We start from the raw sequence: 15,211 nt of genomic DNA, 5'->3' as shown, positions 1-15,211 counted from the left end.
TTTGTCTTGATGAGCTTGCCGACATCATCATAAGATAATTCTCTGTCAGGAGATAATTAAACACGATTTAGAATCAGGAAATAATTCTGAATTTGCTAATGATGAAGAGCGACTTTCAACATGACCAAGCTTAGCTCATTAAAACCAGTCCCGCTCTCAATTTACTGCCCACTCTATGGTAGGTTATGATAATATTTTATTACGCTAACCCATGGTTACCACTTCACAGATCTATTTCAGTTATCGGTTAATATTTAGTTTAGGGGCTCCGTTTTAAGCATATAGATAACTTATGCAAATTCTCCAACATTAAATGGGTTGTGTCAAGGAAACAGTTCTGTTTTACGTGTATGGAATAACTTTTTTTTTATCTAACCCAATATATATAAAATCCAGAATTAACAGGTCCATATATATTTAATATTTTAATTCATCCTTAGTAATGTAACCCAGTTTATAGATGATAAAGTTGTCGAATCCATATACATGTGATTTACGTTAATCTAATCCATAGTTGTCTAACCTACAGTTATCAAATCCTCAGATTTCTAATGTTCATATATGTATCATGAGATAAAAAATATTCTTGTATGTATAACGAAAGTATAGTTGTATATTGTATGCAACAGTTTTCAGACGCACTGCCTTTACGGTAGTATACCTCGCTCACTCTCCCTATCTTTTTCCTCCTCCTCCTCCTACTACTACTATTGCTACTAATAATGATAATAATAATAATGATAATAATAATAATAAATAAATAAGAATAACTGAAAGATTTCCCGTATCAGATTCGATCACTGAAATTCAAAAGCAGAAGAAAGGAGGTGGTGGGACCAGGTAAAACTTACGAGGCGCTCACCAACATATTTTATATCTATAAAATCATCATTTTCCACGTTTCATGGATTTCTTCGTCACAAGTAATTCTCCTCGTTGCAAATCGGTTACTGACTGAAGAGAAGTTATTGTATCCGATTCCTTGTCTCACTAGAAGTGTGTCTGTCCGCACTATTCCAAACCCAGTATCCTAAAAAATTTCTTTTGCCTTAAGGTGTAACAATAGAATTACAGTGTCGAAGATTTGATGGATGCTCATTGGAAAACATGGGGAGTGACTATTTTCTTTTATGTTTTTTAGGGATTTGGATGGCGAAAAGTGAGATATGGCTGCTTCTCTTGGGTTGTGTGCACTCTGTACAGCAGTGGGTTTGTCATACCTGGATAATTTTTTTTTTTTTTGAGATTATTTGTCAATAACAGCTTCAGACTGCAATGTTCTGCTGCATTCCATGCAAGGAGGAGTTCATAATCAGTTATAGACTTCATGTGAAAAAAAAAATGATTTCAATAAGACTACGTAACCTTGTTCGTGCACGACGCCCGTATAACTTTTCAACTTTAGTATTCTCCTCCATAACTATAGGACGCAGGTATGACCTGTCAGCCTTGCTGTCATCATCCATAACTATAGGACGCAGGTATGACCTGTCAGCCTTGCTGTCATCATCCATAACTATAGGACGCAGGTATGACCTGCCAGCTTTGCTGTCATCATCCATAACTATAGGACGCAGGTATGACCTGCCAGCTTTGCTGTCATCATCCATAACTATAGGACGCAGGTATGACCTGCCAGCTTTGCTGTCATCATCCATAACTATAGGACGAAGGTATGACCTGTCACCCTTGCTGTCATTCTCCGTTATTATAAGACGCAGGTATAACCTGTCAACCTTGCTGCCATCCTCCATAATTATAGGACGCAGGTATGACCTGTCATCCTCCATAACTACAGGACGCAGGTATAACCTGTCAACCTTGCTGCCATCCTCCATAATTATAGGACGCAGGTATGACCTGTCATCCTCCATAGCTACAGGACGCAGGTATAACCTGTCAACCTTGCTGCCATCCTCCATAATTATAGGACGCAGGTATGACCTGTCATCCTCCATAACTATGGGACGCAGGTATGACCTGTCATCCTCCATAACTGCAGGACGCAGGTATGACCTGTCAACCTTGCTGTTATCCTCCATAACTGCAGGACGCAGGTATGACCTGTCAACCTTGCTGTTATCCTCCATAACTGCAGGACGCAGGTATAACCTGTCAACCTTGCTGTTATCCTCCATAACTGCAGGACGCAGGTATGACCTGTCATCCTCCATAACTACGGGACGCAGGTATAACCTGTCAACCTTGCTGTTATCCTCCATAACTGCAGGACGCAGGTATGACCTGTCATCCTCCATAACTACGGGACGCAGGTATGACCTGTCAACCTTGCTGTTATCCTCCATAACTGCAGGACGCAGGTATGACCTGTCATCCTCCATAACTACGGGACGCAGGTATGACCTGTCATCCTCCATAACTACGGGACGCAGGTATAACCTGTCAACCTTGCTGTTATCCTCCACAACATACCATGAGCTCATAAAATGCACTATAAAGGCGAAGAAGAATATTTACCTTTATCTTAGTTTAGTATATAAGTACTAATACTATTGACTACTACTAATAAAGTAGCAGCCACTACATTCTTCTTCTTCTTCTTCTTCTTCTTATTATTATTATTATTATTATTATTATTATTATTATTATTATTATTATTATCATTTTTGACACAAGTTACCTTAGTGAATGATACTAACATAGGGTTTTATTGACTGATACTGACATGGGTTGTTTTATTGACTGATACTGACGTAGGTTTTATTGACTGATGCTGACGTAGGTTGTTTTATTGACTGATACTGATGTAGGCTGTTTTATTGACTGATACTGACGTAGGTTTTATTGACTGATGCTGACGTAGGTTGTTTTATTCACTGATACAGAGCAGGGTTGTCTATCCTCTCAGCAACGTCACAATTACTACCTTTGTTTGGTTCCTGAAGGAAGACATGTTTCATACTCCACTCAAAACCACTAGGTTCCTCCCCCCCCCCTCCCCCGGTCTCTCGCTCTCTTACTTCTGTTTGCTCTCACTGTCTCACTTTTGCTCTCACTCTAGCTTTCGCTTCGTACATATCCTGTCATTTTTCAGCCATGTTTGTACTCTATATTCTTAATATCTCTCCCCTCTCTACCCTTCTCTGTCATTTCCTGTCCTAGAATTTTTGTTGTGAACCTCATATCACAACACATACAAGAATTTGCAGCCATTATTTTGCAGCATACCACTCCGGTGTCACTCACTGTCACTCCCGTGTCTCTCACTTCCACTCCCGTGTCTCTCACTGCCACTTCCGGGTCTCACTGTCACTCCCGTGTCTCTTACTGTCACTCCCGTGTCTGCCACTGCCGTTTCTCTCACTGCCATTCCCGTGTCTCTCACTGTCACTCCCGTGTATCTTACTGTCACTTCCTTGTCTCTCACTGCCACTCCCGTGTCCCTCACTGCTATTCCCGTGTCTCTGGGTACTACTATGGTGCCCCTAAATGCTCCTGAGTGCCAATCAGTGTTGTGTGCTTGTCTGTGTCATTTGAGTCAACTGCAACGTGCAACGTGACCTTAGTTCTCTTGGTGAATTATTATTACATTTAGCACACCCGCACACACACACATACACACACACACACACACACACACACACACACACACACACACACACACACACACACACACACACACACACACACACACACACACACACACACAGGAGCTGTGACTCGACCCCTGCAACCACAAATAGGTGAGTACACTTGAGACACAGGAACAAGGGTTTACAACTGGAAGTTGAAGACTCGGATGAGTCACAGGGATGTTAGGAAGCACTTCTTCAGTCATAGGGTTTAAGGAAATGGAACACTGGAGAGTGAAGTAGTGGAGGCAGGATCAATATGTAGCTTTAAGTAATGAGTAATGAGACAGGAGATTAACGGTAATCACGTATTAGAGACCAGCAATCGTACGTTGTTAAGATTTTAATAAATATTAGTGGCAATAAAGATGAGAGGTCTAGATGAGAAACTAAACAATTATATTACTGGGAAGCGCTAAAACTGTAGGGACCGTAGAATGCCCCTGAAATGGGAGATAACTAAGTTTGATGCAAGGAAAGGAAGAGTAACTCCAATTTCTTGGAAAATGAGACCTATCAGCACCCAGGCAACTCTTATGATGGGATAGAGAGGCATGATGAACTAGGGAAAGAACGTCGAAACTCATTAAACACAATACCAAAGATGTGGAGCTCAACACACGACGGTTCAGCAGCTGGAGGTCAACACATGAGGGATTCAAGAAGTTGTACAAGAATGGTATACAATACTGACAAAAAGTGAAAGTCAACACACAAGGATCCAACAGCCGGTTAACACAAGGGGGTCCAATAGCTGGAGGTCAACACAAGTAGGTCCAACAGCTGATCAACACAAGGGGACCAACATCTGGAAGTCAGGTCAACACAAGGGGCCCAACAGCTGAAGGTCAACACAAGGGGACCAACAGCTGGAGGTCAACAGTGTGAGGTGGTTCAAGAGACACAGCCACGGAAGTATCCCTGGATGTTCCTCTCACAAGCTTGTTAAAAAATTCACAAGCAATATGAAGACAATTTGTTGAGTCACTGAAGCAGAACTTGTGACGAGTTACCAAAGCTGTGCTCGAACATTTATTTTGAATCATTCAGTCCTCGCACGTACCCTCTCATTCATTCAATTCCCCATGCATTCCATTTCCTCCATTCCTTTACATTCGGTCTCGTTTATTCTATATCTTCCCTCATTCCGCTCATTCATTTCCTCTCGTGCATTGTCTTTCATACATTTCATCTTTTTTTCATTTACTTATTCATTATTGCTTGTTTAGCTGTCATTTTCCCCAAGTTTCAGGTATATTAAACAAACAGCTGACTTCTTAACACATAAGTTCTCTTAACAAATAACAGACGATTAACCATAAGATTTTTGCCACGTATCTCTCTCACTTCCTCTTATTCACTTGTCTCCAGGGTTAATCTTCCTAAAAATGCCTACATATTTAAACTGAGCGTCCTTTTCATCGTCCCATGTCAGCTGTGCATCGCCTTGCCTCATCATAGACAATGGGTATTAACACTAGCTATCATATTGGCGCTTTAAGGTCACTGTAACGCGTATCTGTATGTACATGTGTCCTGACAGCTGTTCACGCATCACGCACATTTACTGTTACTTGGCATGATTCAAGACAGTACCAGTATTGTTACTAAACGATTTGGTCATCTAGTAGCTTGGGAACTTTCATTGGCGTCCTGGACACGTGTGTTTTAACATTCTCAAACTATCGCCCGTAAACGAAAAAATGGTAAAAAAAAAAATACACTAATAAAACAGTACGATGAGTTCCCTCTGACAATTATTATTGCTGATATTATTAATATATGTGAAGCTGTGGCGGGGCTAGCTCAGCATCAGAAACAAAACATGTACTGTACTCGAACAAGATGAACACTTCCCTAGACGTATATTATATATAGACATCAAATGAAAGAACAAGTGCAATTTCTCAGCCAGTTACTTTAATGTGATCCCAAACAATTACATTAATCTTACCTGACCGCTAGGGTTGTAACCGAGCGAGATTAATGATTTCACCTATGAGGTCTAAGTTTTACTGTATGACTAGTATAATTGTCTGTAACTCCAGGTGAATGTTAGGGATGCTACGGAAAATATACAAGGTTAATTATCTAGGGGTAAAGAGTATTAATTATGCCTTAAGTGGCCAGTTAGACTGAATGGCTTAAATTGACGTGTGGGAGTTAAAGATAGTTAATGATTATTAAGAACACAGGTGGTAGTCTAAAGGCTTGTAGCACCTGGTGGTAACTGAGTAAACAAAGCAGTCAGTAGGACAGAGCAAAGGCAAGGCAAACAAACAAGGCATCAAATCCGAGTTTCTTTACCCATGTATTCCTTCACCAGTATATACACTGTGTACAATATTAATGATTAGAGAAGAAGTCAGATATAAATGGTACAGTTCAAAACCATCCAAAGCAGAAGTGGTCACGACCAGTGTCTGTGCAAGTCTGCCTCTCAGCCAAGTAAGCTGTGACGTCAACATGGCTAAAGTAGCCGGCTTTCACGTGAACTGGACAATATGAGCAGCAGTGGGGCCTCATAACTGCTACACTCTGGATTATCTGTTCACCGGTCGAGCGGGCATGCTAAATGTTGTGTAACAAACGTCGAATTAAATGTAACATACACGGCGCACGCCACAATGATGAAGCAGCAGCAGCAGAAGTAGCAGCAGAAGCAGCAGCAGAAGTAGCAGCAGAAGCAGCAGCAGTGATAGCAGTATTATTAATAGCAACAACAGCGTAACAACCAGGAGCAGCTGCAGTGTCAGTAGTAGCGACAGGAGCATCATCAACAGCTTCAGGATCTGTAGCAGAAACATTGTCAACGACACTACAACAAACTGTAGCGCAGCAGCAGTAGCAGTACAGGTTGCAGCAGGCTCACAGAATTTCACAAAAAATAAAATGAAATAAAAATTCTGCTTACTGAATTCAAAACGAGAAGTAAAGTATGAATCAAAACAATATTATAACAAGGGAGCGATGAAGGCAAAAGAATATCCCAAACTACATTACACAAACTGCACAACAAAAAAGCAACTGTAAAGTAAAAAGACACAAGTGCAACTAATGTGACATTTTATTGTGGCAACGTTTCGCTCTCCAGGGGCTTTGTCAAGCCGTTACGACTTGACAAAGCCATAACGGCTTGACAAAGTTACGGCTTGACAAAGTCGCTAATTCTACCAACTGACTAAGAAGTGGAAAGAACAGACCAAACAGAACCCTTAGTTTACCCATAGATGTCGAGGAGCAGAAACGAAGACATATGGTAAGGAAACAATATCCATATATCAATATGTATACCACAAAACTAATGTTGAGATTCACGTCAATAAAAAACTGACGTGATGAAATAAGAATGTTACTAGGTGAGTACACCTATGTAAACACATCCAGGGCCAGGAGCTATGAAGCGACTCCTCCAACCACAATTAGGTGAGTACACACACACAATAGAACTACGCCACACACAATATTTGCTCAAATTATGTATAATGTATTATACTCTTGCTTCAGTGTTGTGAGTGTTTTTCAAAATCGTCGTTTTTTCTTTATTTTTTTAATTACGACAAAATGAAAATGTGATATTGTAAGGTTGTCAGTGAAATGGGTAACCTTTGAAGTTTTGAATGAGACGTCTGTCATACAGGTCACCTTTCATAGAGGGGGTCACCTGTCATACAGGGGGTCACCTGTCATACATGGGATCACCTGTTTGTCATACAGGGGGTGTCACCTGTCTGCTAGGCAAGAGTCTCTAAGACATGAGGCACCTGTCTCTCAGAGCAGCCATTATGCTGCGTTGTCTCAGTAAAGGTCAAATTTGCTGGCTCTCTCGCTGGCCACTGCCTTTTTCCATCACTAGATTAATGTTCCCTTTGTTGCAAATGAAATGGCCGTGTTCCTGGGAAAAGTCCATCATTATTTTATTGCTAGAAATGACCTTTATTCTCTTGTTGTCTGTCTGACTCGTTTATCTCTATCATCCCCATCAAATCATCATTCGTTCCTCATGTTTTTCCTAACCCTAGCCTCCAGTGGAGTCAGGTTCATTTATATTAGTGTTTCCTTGCAAGTCAACTCTCTGAGCTCAAGGACCAATGTTAATGCGAATCTCTGTATACTTACCAGGAGTAGAGCTCAAGCTCCAGTCTCCAGTTATTTACCTTCAGTTGACTTGACTGACGTCAAATGTTCGTAACTTTCTGGGCTCAGTCAAAGCTGGTTTTGAGTCAAATGTGTGGAGTATGAAGTTACTTTTTACTACCCTTCACCTAGCTTATTCACAAATCACACTTATTCACACGACAGTCCTTAATCTATGTAGAAATTGACAGTTGTTCTCAGATAACAGATGACTTAGAAGTTCACACCAAGGCTATCTATTGTTTTTCCCATGTACACTATGAAAGTGCTAGTGCTTCCTCACTAGCACTGTGCTTTATACGAATACTCAGCTCTAGTCTATGTAAAACTGTTCTGGTTCCTCCCATAACAAACAACATATTCTCGTCTACCCGAACAGACGAAAGTACCAATTCAGCTGTAAAACCTGGGTTGCTCTAAGACCACTAAGCCCCAGCCGTACAGGAAGACGGTACTTTCTGGCATCGCGCGATTCTTCCCGACTATTAGCTTCATATTAATGTTAATATAATGTTCAGTGGAAAGTGCTAAACCTTATTTGGGGAAAACTAGCAATCACTTGCTGGACTATTCTTATCTTTCCAAAGTTTTCTGTATTTTTAGGACCATCGTTTTCCATTCGTATCTTCCTGATTAAGAGAGAGTGGCACGTAAGAGTAAGTATTTCACATATATTTGAGGTAGTATATAATCCTTAAGGAAACTTTGATGCCACATATACTGCATGTGTGTATCTGTCCTTGTTTAGGTATTGGATCTCTCATATTACACTCTGTGAGGATATTTCACCGGCTGTAACACACACAGTATATTTACTGAGATCCCTGCTCAGCTGTATTAGCGAAGATATATTTTCTAATGTCTCGTCTGCAACGCTTATTTTGTACGAGTAGTTTATAAAAGTTTCCTCTTGTTCTCCCTCTTGATAGTGAAAAAAATATTGCTAGTGTTGTCATGAAAGCGCGCGCACACACACACACACACACACACACACACACACACACACACACACACACACACACACACACACACACACACACACACACACACACAAGATCAAATGCAGCCTCCCTCACAACTTCCTATAGAAGCCTCCCAACCAGGTCAACCCCAGTGCAACCAAACACTCTAAACCAAAACACCCATGCCACATCCAATGCCCCCACCCACTGCATTACAAACTCCACCCCCACAGCAACCACCCATAGTTCCTTATCAGGTCTCCCACTTCCCCAACCCCAATACACCTCCCAGACCACAATCTTAGAAAAGAAGTTGAAGGTGTGGTATACAAATGCAGATGGAATAACAAATAAGTATGAGGAGTGGCACGAAAGAATCAAGGAGACATCCCCAGACATAATAGCACTCACAGAAACAAAACTCACCAGAATAATAACAGATTCAATCTTTCCATCCGGATATCAAATCCTCAGGAAAGACAGAGGGAGGAGGAGTTGCACTGCTCATTAAAAACCAGTGGGGGTTTGAGAAAATGGAAGGAATGGATGGCACGGGCGAAAGGGACTACTTAGTAGGAACAATCCAGTCTGAGGGACATAAGGTGATAATTGCAGTAATGTACAACCCACCACAAAACTGCAGGAGGCCAAGAGAAGAATACGATGAGAGCAACAGAGCAATGGTCGACACACTAGCCGAGGTGGCCAGGAGAGCACACATGGGGGGAGCAAAGTTACTAGTTATGGGTGATTTCAATCACAAGGAGATTGACTGGGAAAACCTGGAGCCCCATGGGGGTCCCGAAACATGGAGAGCCAAGATGATGGATGTGGTACTGGAAAACCTCATGCATCAACATGTTAGAGACACTACCAGAGAGAGAGGAGAGGATGAACCAGCAAGACTGGACCTTGTATTCACCTTGAGTAGTTCTGACATCGAGGATATCATGTATGAAAGGCCCCCGGGAGCTAGTGATCATGTGGTTCTGTGCTTCGACTACATAGTTGAGCTCCAAGTGGAGAGAGCAGCAGGAATAGGGTGGGAAAAACCAAACTACAAAAGGGGGAACTACTCAGGCTTGAGGAACTTCCTTCAAGACATTCAGTGGGAGAGGGAACTGACAGGAAAACCAATACAAGAAATGATGGACTATGTGGCAACAAAATGCAAGGAGGCAGAGGAGAGGTTTGTTCCCAAGGGAAACAGAAATAATGGGAAGAACAGAACGAGTCCTTGGTTCACCCAAAGGTGTAGGGAGGCAAAAACTAGGTGTACTAGAGAATGGAAAAGGTACAGAAGACAGAGAACTCAGGAAAATAAAGAGATTAGCTGAAGAGCCAGAAACGAATATGCACAGATAAGAAGGGAGGCTCAGCGGCAATACGAAAATGACATAGCAACGAAAGTCAAGACTGACCCGAAGCTGTTGTACAGCCACATCAGGAGGAAAACAACAGTCAAGGACCAGGTAATCAGACTGAGGAAGGGTGATGGGGAATTCACAAGAAACGACCGGGAGGTATGTCAGGAGCTCAACACAAGATTTAAAGAAGTATTTACAGTGGAAACCAGTAGGACTCCAGGAAATCAGAGCAGGGGGGTGCACCAGCAAGTGCTGGATGAGGTACATATAACCAAGGAGGAGGTGAAGAAGCTGCTATGCGAATTTGACACCTCAAAGGCGGTGGGACCAGACAACATCTCTCCGTGGGTCCTTAAAGAGGGAGCAGAGACATTGTGTGTACCATTGACAAAGATCTTCAACACATCATTTGAAACTGGGCAACTCCCCGAGGTATGGAAGATGGCAAATGTAGTCCCAATTTTTAAAAAGGGAGACAGACATGAGGCACTAAACTACAGACCTGTATCACTAACGTGTATAGTATGCAAGGTCATGGAGAAGATCATCAGGAGAGTGGTGGAGCACCTGGAAAGAAACAAGTGTATAATTGACAACCAGCATGGTTTCAGGGAGGGAAAATCCTGTGTCACAAACCTATTAGAGTTTTATGAAAAGGTGACAGAAGTAAGACAAGAGAGACAGGGGTGGATCGACTGCATTTTTTTGGACTGCAAGAAGGCCTTCGACACAGTTCCTCACAAGAGGTTACTGCAAAAGCTAGAGGATCAGGCACACATAACAGGAAAGGCACTGCAATGGATAAGAGAATACCTTACAGGGAGGCAACAACGAGTCATGGTACGTGATGAGGTGTCAAAGTGGGCGTCTGTGACAAGCGGGGTTCCACAGGGGTCAGTCCTTGGACCTGTGCTGTTCTTGGTATATGTGAATGACATAACGGAAGGGATAGACTCAGAAGTGTCCTTGTTTGCGGACGATGTGAAGTTAATGAGAAGAATCAAATCGGATGAGGATCAGGCAGGACTACAAAGAGACCTCGACAGGCTACAAGCCTGGTCGTGCAACTGGCTCCTTTAGTTTAACCCCGCCAAATGCAAAGTCATGAAGATTGGGGAAGGGCAAAGAAGACCGCAGACACAATATAGTTTAGATGGCCAAAGTCTGCTAACCTCACTCAAGGAAAAAGATCTGGGGGTGAGTATAACACCGAGCATATCTCCTGAGGCGCACATCAATCAGATAACTGCTGCAGCATACGGGCGCCTGGCAAACCTACGGATAGCGTTCCGATACCTCAGTAAGGATTCGTTCAAGACTCTGTATACCATTTACGTCAGGCCCATACTGGAGTATGCAGCACCAGTTTGGAATCCACACCTAGTCAAGCACGTCAAGAAATTAGAGAAAGTGCAAAGGTTTGCAACAAGACTAGTCCCAGAGTTACGGGGATTGTCCTACGAAGAAAGGTTGAGGGAAATTGGCCTGACGACACTGGAGGCCAGGAGGGTCAGGGGAGACATGATAACGACATACAAAATACTGCGCGGAATAGACAAGGTGGACAAAGACAGGATGTTCCAGAGATGGGACACAGACACAAGAGGTCACAATTAGAAGTTGAAGACTCAGATGAATCAAAGGGATGTTAGGAAGTATTTCTTCAGTCATAGAGTAGTCAGGCCGTGGAATAGCCTAGAAAGTGAAGTAGTGGAGGCGGGAACCATACATAGTTTTAAGGCGAGGTATGATAAAGCTCATGGAGCAGGGAGAGAGAGGACCTAGTAGCAATCAGTGAAGAGGCGGGGCCAGGAGCTATGACTCGACCCCTGCAACCACAAATAGGTGAGTACACACACACACACACACACATAGAGTCGCTGTTGTCATGGATACAGGATAGCTGTAGCCAATCATCCGTAGGCTTCATCGCAATGATAACACAGTGTGGAAAAACAACAGTTTACATTTCAGAGCTGTCCAGTGCTGAAACTTCCGAAGGTAAAATGTCGATATTTGTAATTTATCAATTTTTTTCCTGTCAATTCTTGTTATTACACGACAACAACAGGAGCTGGTGCTGCTGCTGGTGCTGCTGCTGCTGCTTCTTCTGCTGCTGGTGCTGCTGCTGCTGCTGCTGCTGCTTCTTCTTCTGCTGCTGCTGCTGCTGCTGCTGGTGCTGCTGCTGCTGCTTCTTCTGCTGCTGGTGCTGCTGCTGCTACTGCTGATGCTGCTGCTACTGCTGCTGCTGCTGCTGGTGCTGCTGCTGCTGCTGCTACTGCTGATGCTGCTGCTGCTACTACTGCTGCTGCTGCTGCTACTACTGCTGCTGCTGCTGCTGCTGCTGCTGCTGCTGCTGCTGTTACTGCTGCTGCTGCTGCTGCTGCTACTGGTGATGCTGCTGCTACTACTACTGCTGCTGCTGCTGCTGCTGCTGCTGCTGCTGCTGCTACTGCTGCTGATGCTGCTGCTACTACTGCTGCTGCTGCTGCTGCTGCTGCTGCTGCTGCCACTGTTTCTGCTGCTGCTGCTGCTGCTGCTACTACTACTACTGCTACTGCTGCTGCTGCTGCTGCTGCTATTGCTGCTGCTGCTGCTGCTGCTGCTGCTGCTATTGCTGCTGCTGCTGCTGCTGCTGCTGCTGCTGCTGCTGCTGCTCTGAGTTCGTAAGTGCCTTTGCTAAAAGCTGTAGAATTATGACATATATAACAAAAATAAAAAAAAAAAAATAACAAAAAAAGCACAATACCGTGAGAGAGACAGAGAGAGAGAGAGGGAGAGAGAGAGAAATCAACAGAAAACACGAAAACATATTGGGAATTTTTCACTGGTTATGTGTTTCGTTATCTACGGTGCTCATCCCTTTACTTTCTGTCTTTGTTATTAACCCTTGACCGTATACAGAAGGACACAACCAACAGACAATTTGCATGTGCTCAACATAGTGTACAGGAATGAAGCTACCTACATTAGTGGCTGTCTCTTAGCCGTGACCTTTAAACACCATTATCAGACATCGTCGGCTACCACAACATCAAAGGTACTAACAGGAATGGTAGTTTACGACAGAGCAGGTAGAGGGGCACGCCAGGGTACCTTTTACACTTAGTAGGGCACAAAACTGCCGGGTTAGGGCACATAAAGTGTTGGTTATATGTAGATGTGACCGCGACCCATGTTAACCTGTGTCAGTCACGTCATAACCTGTGCTTTTTTGTGTCCTTCTGCAGGCAAGAAAATGTTATTTTTCTTCTCTCTCCTTCAACGGTATTATATTAACCTGTTTGGTTACTCAGGTGAGTGCAAAGGTGAAAGCAGCCCAGAGGAGGGTTTAATGTTGCGTTCCCACTTGCTCTCTCTCTCTCTCTCTCTCTCTCTCTCTCTCTCTCTCTCTCTCTCTCTCTCGCACACACACACACATACACACACACACACACACACACACGTACACTTTTCTTTCCTTACTCTTCATTCTGAAGTTATTCGGATCTTCTTTACCTGGAGATGCTGCTCAGTTCTGGTCTCCATGCTAAAGAATGGACATAAGTGCGCTGATAACATACAGAAAAGGAAGACGAAATGATTCCAGGTATCAGAAACGTTTCCTACGAGGCTAGACTGAATGCACTGGGGAGGTGTAGAAATGGGGGATATGATTAAACTGTACAAATGAAAAAAAAGTTAATATAAATAGCGTTCTGAAAGTATTAAAGAGACAGGACTCACAGCAGTGGGTTCAAGTTGGACAAATTGAAACTTGGAAGGAAACTTGGCAAAAGAGCTATGGATGGAATAGACTTATAATAGCGTCATTACCGCGTGAACTTTGGGTAGCTTTAAAAATATGTTAGGCACATGAGTGGGTGTTGCTGAACTTGCTTAAGATGGACCGGTATGCCTACTGCAGAGCTCCTCCGTTCTTATGTTTTTTAACATATATGTGGGTAAAGAAACTGATATCCGCACATCATATAAGTCCTTGGCTGTTCTCGACTGAACTCATCTTTACATTCGGCTATTCTCACCCTGATGCGCGACTGTGCTTGGCTTGCCGCTCGGCTGTGCTCGGAACAAGGCTCGCCACCTCTCAGGCTGTCGACAGCCACACAACAGAAAAGTCTCAAACTTTGAGCGACCATTACACATTTTTCCCATCTCTGCCTAATGACTCTTGACCATGAAAAAGGATATAAATGGCCAATTTGCTTCTCAGTTATGCGTGTTCACCTGCATTTTCTGTTAATATTTCGATTATTATTATTATTATTGGTGGCGGCGGCGGCATCATCATAGTTACAGGATTTTTTCATCTGCATTTTGTGGAAGTTTTTCGTGATTAATATTAATTTAAGTTGAATATAAGCTTGTTTTAATTCTATTTCAAAGCTTCCATAAGGCCTCTGACAGTACAATTGTTAAATCTCTGGCTCACGACTTCCTACTAACACGTAATACGTAAGAAATACGTAAACCCACCCTATGGGGTTTACGAATTTCTGCTAGTAGGTCCCGTCCACGTGCGAGCACGTCTACTACTGCTGCATGGCTCAACTAACTCGACTATAAAAGGCTTAGTTATTACATCTCTGTATTAGACTAATAAAGATAACACTAAAGATACGCAGGTGTTGCATATTAATGCAGGTTTATTGAACCGAGTCTTTCTCCACAGGGATTTTTTTTTTCATTTATGTACCAACTTTATCCTCCCTTCTGTGCATGCTCTTCAGTTAGTTCTTATCGTAACGAAATCTGAAGACCACATTGAACAGCTAATCCAAGGTGTGTTCAGACAAGCTCATTGTAGAGTAAACTGGGTGGATACAGGGAGGAAGATCCCATACTCTCTTATATAGGAGACAAGCCTCTTCTACACTCGGGGTCGATAATCTCTTTTCACTTCTGCTGTGCATAAAATCTCTGTTTGACAGTTTCAGCATTTTGGTTCGTTTCACTCTGAGCTGGCCATAAGTTAGTACAGAATATTTGATGAAATTTCACTTCATTTTCCGATTTAAAAGTCAAAAGTGTACAGATCCCTTTATGAAGTCACTGAGACAGCTAGACACTAATAGCAAGAGACATTCATTTTTTCCACCGAAGCAGTTAGCATATTGTACACCCTATATCCATCCTGTTTACGTTAGCAGCT

General features: G+C 42.8%; 1 protein-coding gene across 7 annotated transcripts in view; it reads right to left on the bottom strand.

Moving 5' to 3' along the window:
- Nucleotides 1–15,211, bottom strand: part of LOC128693506 (thrombospondin type-1 domain-containing protein 4) — a 624,956-nt gene that overhangs the window by 87,158 nt on the left and 522,587 nt on the right. The gene's annotated exons all lie outside the window — the stretch shown is intronic.

This window comes from Cherax quadricarinatus, unplaced genomic scaffold, assembly GCF_038502225.1.
Source record: "Cherax quadricarinatus isolate ZL_2023a unplaced genomic scaffold, ASM3850222v1 Contig5, whole genome shotgun sequence".
Classification (NCBI taxonomy): Eukaryota; Metazoa; Arthropoda; class Malacostraca; order Decapoda; family Parastacidae; genus Cherax; species Cherax quadricarinatus.
This window is presented reverse-complemented; position numbering and strand designations above follow the sequence as displayed.